This window comes from Aegilops tauschii, chromosome 2 (genome assembly GCF_002575655.3).
Source record: "Aegilops tauschii subsp. strangulata cultivar AL8/78 chromosome 2, Aet v6.0, whole genome shotgun sequence".
Classification (NCBI taxonomy): Eukaryota; Viridiplantae; Streptophyta; class Magnoliopsida; order Poales; family Poaceae; genus Aegilops; species Aegilops tauschii.
Window position 1 is genome coordinate 406,308,953 of NC_053036.3, and position 8,025 is coordinate 406,316,977.

Sequence of the window (8,025 nt, forward strand, 5' to 3'; positions counted from 1 at the left end):
CGGGTTAAGCTCAAACACGGGATCACCCTTGGGTGGAGGAGGATCCCCTAGGATTTCAACAGGCAAATTGTGTTTCAGGATGGGTTCCTGTTTAAAGAATACTTCTTCTATTTCCCTTCTTTCATTCATAAACATATCATTTTCATGGTCTAGCAAATATTGTTCTAAAGGATCACTAGGAGGTACGACAATAGAAGCAAGACCAATTATTTCATCCTTACTAGGCAATTCCTCTTCACGGTGTTGTCTACTAAATTTAGAGAAATTAAACTCATGAGACATATCACCCAAACCAATAGTAACAACATCCTTTTCGCAGTCTATCTTAGCATTAACAGTGTTCAAGAAGGGTCTACCAAATATAATGGGACAAAAGCTATCTTGTGGGGAACCAAGAACAAGAAAATCAGCAGGATATTTAGTTTTCCCACACAAGACTTCAACATCTCTAACAATTCCAATTGGCGATATAGTATCTCTATTGGCAAGTTTAATTGTGACATCAATTTCTTCTAACTCAGTAGGTGCAATATCATGCATAATTTCTTTGTATAAGTCATGAGGTATGGCACTAGCACTGGCACCCATGTCACATAAGCCATGATAACAATGATCTTCTATTTTAATAGAAATAACAGGCATGCCTACCATAGGTCTATGTTTATCTTTAGCACAAGGTTTGGCATACCTAGCAGTTTCATCACGGAAATGAATAACATGCCCATCGATATTATCAGACAAGAGATCTTTAAAAATAGAAATATTAGGTTCAACTTTAACTTGCTCGGGAGGTGTATAAGTTCTAATATTGCTTTTACGAACCATAGTTGAAGCTTTAGCGTGATCCTTTATCCTAACAGGGAAAGGTGGTTTTTCAACATAAGCAGTAGGAACAATAGGATCATTATAAGTGATAGTCTTTTCTTCAACTTTAATAGGTGCATCTACTTTTACTTCTATGGGAGGATGATATTTAAACCAGTTCTCCTTAGGGAGATCAACATAAGCAGCAAAAGATTCACAGAAAGAAGCTACTATCTCAGAGTCAAGTCCATATTTAGTGCTAAATTTACGGAAAACATCGGTATCCATAAAAGATTTAACACAATCAAACTTAGGTGTCATACCTGACCCTTACCTTCGTCGAGATCCCAATCTTCAGAGTTGCGTTTAATTCTTTCCAATAAATCCCATTTGAATTCAATAGTCTTCATAGTAAAAGAGCCAGCACAAGAAGTATCGATCATGGTGCGATTGTTATCAGAAAGCCGAGCATAAAAAATTTGAATAATTATTTCTCTTGGAAGCTCATGATTGGGGCATGAATATAACATTGATTTAAGCCTCCCCAAGCTTGAGCGATGCTTTCTCCTTCGCAAAGCCAAAAATTATATATATAATTGCGATCACGATGAACAAGATGCATAGGATAAGACTTCTGATGAAATTCCAATTTCAATCGTTTGTAGTTCCATGACCCCGTATCATCACATAGCCTATACCATGTCAATGCATATCCCTCCAAAGGGAAGACCTTCTTCTTAATAACATCACCGAGTATACCTGCAAGCTTAAATAATCCACAAACTTCATCCACATAGATTAGGTGCTCATCAGGATGCTTTGTTCTGTCTCCTGCAAAAGGATTAGCTAGCAGTTTTTCTAACATACCCGAAGGAATTTCAAAGTAGAAATTTTCATTTTCAGTAGGTTCAGTAGGTTGAGGAGCAACTCTTTGCTCTAATGGTCGGGGTGAAGATACCCCGAACAATCCCCTCAGAGGATTACTTTCCATAGTAATAAGTGACAGTAAATTTCAGCACACTATATATATTTTTTCTTACCAAATTCCACCTACCAAAGGCCCTTCACTCCCCGGCAACGGCGCCAGAAAAGAGTCTTGATGACCCACAAGTATAGGGGATCTATCGTAGTCCTTTCGATAAGTAAGAGTGTCGAACCCAACGAGGAGCAGAAGGAAATGATAAGCGGTTTTCAGCAAGGTATTCTCTGCAAGCACTGAAATTATAGGTAACAGATAGTTTTGTGATAAGATCATTGGTAACGAGCAACAAGTAACAAAAGTAAATAAAGTGCAGCAAGGTGGCCCAATCCTTTTTGTAGCAAAGGACAAGCCTGCACAAACTCTTATATAGAGAAAAGCGCTCCCGAGGACAGATGGGAATTATCGTCTAGCTAGTTTTCATCACGTTCATATGATTCGCGTTCGGTACTTTGATAATTTGATATGTGGGTGGACCGGTGCTTGGGTGCTGCCCTTACTTGGACAAGCATCCCACTTATGATTAACCTCTATTGCAAGCATCCGCAACTACAACAAAAGTATTAAGGTAAACCTAACCATAGCATGAAACATATGGATCCAAATCAGCCCCTTACGAAGCAACGCATAAACTAGGGTTTAAGCTTCTGTCACTCTAGCAACTCATCCTCTACTTATTACTTCCCAATGCCTTCCTCTAGGCCCAAATAATGGTGAAGTGTTATGTATTCGACGTTCACATAACGCCACTAGAGGATAGACAACATACATCTTATCAAAATATCGAACGAATACCAAATTCACATGACTACTAATAGCGAGACTTCTCCCATGTCCTCAGGAACAAACGTAACTACTCACAAAGCATATTGATATTCATAATCAGAGGGGTATTAATATGCATAAAGGATCTGAACATATGATCTTCCACCAAATAAACCAACTAGCATCAACTACAAGGAGTAATCAACACTACTAGCAACCTACAGGTACCAATCCCGGACTTAGAGACAAGAATTGGATACAAGAGATGAACTAGGGTTTGAGAGGAGATGGTGCTGGTGAAGATGTTGATGGAGATTGCCCTTTCCCGATGAGAGGAGTGTTGGTGATGACAATGGCGATGATTTCCCCTCCCAGAGGGAAGTGTCCCCGGCAGAACAGCTCTGCCGGAGCCCTAGATTGGTTCCGCCAAGGTTCCGCCTCGTGGCGGCGGAGTTTCGTCCCGAAAGCTTGCTTATGATTTTTCTTCGGACGAAAGACTTCATATAGCAGAAGATGGGCACCGGAGGGCCAACAGGGGGCCCACGAGGCAGGGGGGCGCCCAGGGGGGTAGGGCACGCCCCCCACCCTCGTGGACAGGTGGAGGCCCCCCTGACGTAGATTCTTCTTCCAGTATTTTTTATTATTTCCAAAAATAACTTTCGTGGAGTTTCAGGACTTTTGGAGTTGTGCAGAATAGGTCTCTAATATTTACTCCTTTTCCAGCCCAGAATTCCAGCTGCCGGCATTCTCCCTCCTTATGTAAACCTTGTAAAATAAGAGAGAATAGGCATAAGTATTGTGACATAATGTGTAAAAACAGCCCATATTGCAATAAATATCGACATAAAAGCATGATGCAAAATGGACGTATCAATCTCTACTTGTGCATCCAAAATCCTTTAAACCAGTTTTGCCACATGAATCCACTATATCTACCTATATGCGGTATTCTTTTGCCGTTCTAAGCAAATTTGCATGTGCCATCTCTAATTTTCAAAATAAACTTCTCTTTTGCCTATTTGTTTTGCTCGCGGAATGGTACGGGTGGCTAATATTTTCCATGCTGGATGTGTTATTCTCGCGATGAGTGTTTATTCACTTATCATTGCACGAGAGTAAGGCAATGGTTTTAGGGATGCCCAGTCCCAAAATGCAAAAATGAATTTACTTTATGTTGTCAAATAATAAATTCCTTGGAAAGTGTTGGTATGGAGGGCACCCGTGGATACGGTTAGCCATGGAAAGTGAAAGTATGGTGGAAAAAGGAATAAACTTTATTTTCTGTTTGGGAACCGCCTATGGCATATCTAGCATGGGAAGTGTTCGGAACTCTAAGTCGTTTTTGTTGGTGAGATGGATACACCTCCCAAAATGTTTTTATCTCTAATTTTTTTCACTTTGAGCTCTGGCACCTCTACAAATCCCTACTTCCCTCTGCGAAGGGTCTTTCTTTTACTTTATGCATTTTTTTTTAGGTTCCATCTTCTCTCATAAAAAGCACCAACTAGGAGGCAATATGATCGTACTTAAGTATTGGGTGTAGCTAATATTCGAATGTGTTTCATGAATGGCTCAATGTTTGAGCATGATGGGCTAGGGATAACTTGTTTTAGCATTGATATTTTGAAAGACATGGTTGCTTGTTGATATGCTTGAGTATCTAAATTATTATGTCAAAACTAGACTATTGCTTTGAATCACATAAAAGTCCAAATGTACATGCTATAAAGAAAAGCATATGATATGACATGATAAACAACACTCCACATAAAAAAATTGTTTTTATCACTTACCTACTCGAGGACGAGCAGGAGTTAAGCTTGGGGATGCTGATACGTCTCCAACGTATCTATAATTTTTTATTGTTCCATGCTGTTTTATTATCAATCTTGGATGTTTTATAATCATTTTATAGTCATTTTATATCATTTTTTGGTACTAACCTATTGACATAGTGCCAAGTGACAGTCGTTGTTTTTTCCATGTTTTTTTACATCGCAGAAAATCAATACCAGACGGAGTCCAAATGCCACGAAACTCCACGATGATTTCTTATGGGCCAAAAGGGACACATTGGGCCCTGGTTGCACCTAGGGGGAGTCCCGAGGAGGGGACAACCCACCAGGGCCCGCCAGGAGGCCCAGGCGTGCCCTGGTGGGTTGTGCCCACCTTGGGTGCCCCTCGGACCGCCTTGCTACCTCTTGAGCATGTGTTGGTTTTCCCTTGAAGACGAAAGGGTGATGCAGCAAAGTAGCGTAAGTATTTCCCTCAGTTTTTGAGAACCAAGGTATCAATCTAGTAGGAGACTACATGCAAATCGCCTAGTACCTGCACAAACAATTAAGAACTTTGCAACCAAGGTCGGGACCGTGGTCGTCCGTCTCTGCTTTGCCGGCCGATAAGATCACTGAGATTGACCAGCCAGCTGGGTAGGTTTGGCTATTCCTTTCTATTGAAAAGGAGTCAGCTGTCTGCGCGAGTCACCTTCCTTAGGCTCCGAGTCACCTTCTTCTAAGCGGAATTTGAGTGGAAGGTTGAGCGCCCCTTAACGTTTAGAAGTATCCTTTTCAACGGTTAGAAACCTTTCTATTCTATGACGGCTAAGTCGAGGGCAGCGCGATAAAGGGGTTGCCAATCCCTTCACGGCCACTTGCAAAAGGGAGATCTGATAGAGATAATAAGATAATATTTTTGGTATTTTTGTTGTATAGATTGAAAAGTAAAGATTGCAAAATAAACGACGATAGAAATAGCTACTTGATAGGAAAATAATATGATGGAAAATAGACCCGGGGGCCATAGGTTTCACTGGTGGCTTCTCTCAAGATACACTACTGGAATCAGCTTCTTTGCCGTCCGCCATGGCAGACGGCAAAGGCACAGATCCCGGACGGCAAACTCCTTTGTCGTCAGCCAGCGGACGGCAAACTGTCCGTCTGAACACGTGCCAGAAAAGGCCTTCTTTGCCGTCCGCTTCTTTGAAACGGACGGCAAAGGATTGTGTCGTCAGCCATATAAGGCCAGCAGACGGCAAAGAGAACGGATGGCAGTGTGGTGGGGTGAGAGTCGTTAGGGGGTTACCGGCGCTATTTGCCGTCTGCCGACAGACGACAAAGAGCTTAGCTGGGCCAGCATTGGGAAGATGCCACGTGGCCAGCTACGCTGTCTGCTAGCAGACGGCATAGATGTCACTTTGCCGTCTGCTAGCAGACGGCAAAATGACCAAATAGGCAGCCAGTGTTCCCAGTTTGTACAGGTAACTGCCACGTGTCCTCTTTGCCGTCTGCTAGCAGACGCAAAGCTCTTTGCCGTCCGCTAGCGGACAGCAAAGAGGCTATATATCCCCTATTTTTATTTAAATCCATTTAATTAGACATGGTTTCAAACACAGATATACATGCATACATATCCAACAGCATATAACAGCATGTCCAACAACATATTTCATCAAATCCAACATATATATCCAACAACAAAGTCCAACATATCCATATATACATAACCAGAAACAAGTTTCCAACAACATATCCATATAGACATACATATCCAAACAAGTTTTCATAAACAACAAGGAAGCACCAGAAGAATAGTACACTCCATGAATCCAAGCTTCCTCATGTAAAGCAAATCTACAAATTGGGAAAGATGAAAGTTAGAAGAAGAAGAAGACTAGCTAGAAGAAAAGGAAGAGGATGAATAGAAGAAGAATATTGGAGCTAACCTAGCTAAACTTGGTCATTTTTGAGCTAACCTAGCTAATTATGCCATTTTTGACCTAACCAAGCTTATTGTGTCATTTTAGAGGACAACAAGCTAAGTATATGAAATTTATGAGGTTAGCAAGGTTATTATGCCATTTATGAATAAAAACAAGTAAGAGGAGGAAAAGAAGAAGAAGAAGAAGAAGAAGAAGAAGAAGAAGAACTTCTTCTTCTTCTTTTCTTCCTATTCCTTCTTTCCTTCCTCTTCCTTGATTTTCTTCTTCTTATTATGTCATTTGTGGAATAAATAGGCTAAATTATGTCAAAAATGGACTAAACAGGCTAAATCATAAGAAAAATACCGTTATCACGGATGTGTAGGAAAAATTGAATACCTCACATTACTAATATTACTCTGAATCATCTATATATGCTGTGGGATCATTAAATGCATCATCATCATCACTATCAGTGACGTGCTCATCATCATCATCATCAATAAATGCATCAACATGTGGAAGGCCTCCTTTACGTAATCGTTCAAGCATTGATAGGTCATCTGCAGCAGTAACTTCTTCTTGTTCCGGCTCTTCTTGTTCCGGCTCAGGGGTGAAGTCGGATTCACTATCGTTGTCTACTTCAATGTTCTAGGGTGGAGTAGAGCGGGTCTTGAAACGTTTTTTGGAAAGACGTATTTCTTGGAAGAATTCTCCTTCGTCATATGTGTCTTGGTTAATGTGAGGTTCATAATCCTCTTCATTGGGGGGAGGTGGTCTAACACGTGGCAGCACTTCATAAACGACATCCCAACCACTGAGATTTGGATCACTTTGACAGGCCCACGGTAGATAGAAAACTTGGGTTGCCTGTTGAGCCATAATATAGACATCGGGAACATCCAAATGGGTGCTTTGTTTGATTTTGACTAGCCCTATATGTTCATGAGTCCTTCTAGTCTCCCTCGGCTGGAACCAATAACATCTGAAGACTACGATGTTTGGTGGGTTTTCACCATAGAATTGAAGTTCATAAATTGCTTCAACTCTTCCATAATACTCGATATCTCCTTCGCCGATAGCAGAGACACAACAATTTGTAGACTTTCGGTCGGCCATAGATAGCTCTTTGCCATAGGTACGAAAGCGATACCCGTTGATGTCGTATTTGTCAAATGAACGGACCTTATAGTCAAAATCATTAGCTACTTGTCTCAATTCGGCATCCATAATCTCTGAATTAGCCTACATGTTTAATACGAAAGGATTGTTGCATTAGTCACAAATTAGCCAAAGAAATGGAATGGTCTAATGGAAATTACCCTTTTTTTGAACCAAGAGATGAAACCGGGATATTCGCCTCCTTGCTTGGCCAGAAGCTCATACTCTTCGACGGAATCCTTTTGGATCACCGATCCATACGAGAATATGGCGATGTATCGACTGCATCAAATATCCAGGAATAAGAGTAGTTCAAAGGAATTAGAAGTTGCAAAACAATGTACCGAGATCTTACTCGATGTACGGCCGCACTTCTGTTAGGTTGTTGAAGAGATACAGCGAAATGGTCCGCCATTCTTCAACATCCAACGATACTGGTTTCCAACCACTGGCTGGTGCGAGATTCCCTTTGAATAGGCTGAGGTTGGATCGACCCTTTTTAGGGTCGTCAGCATTGTACCGAGGCTTCGGATTATGCAAATGACGATTTTTGGCTTCATAGTGTGCTGTCATGAAGTTTGTCGCCTCCTCAATGATGAATGCCTCGGCCATTGATGCC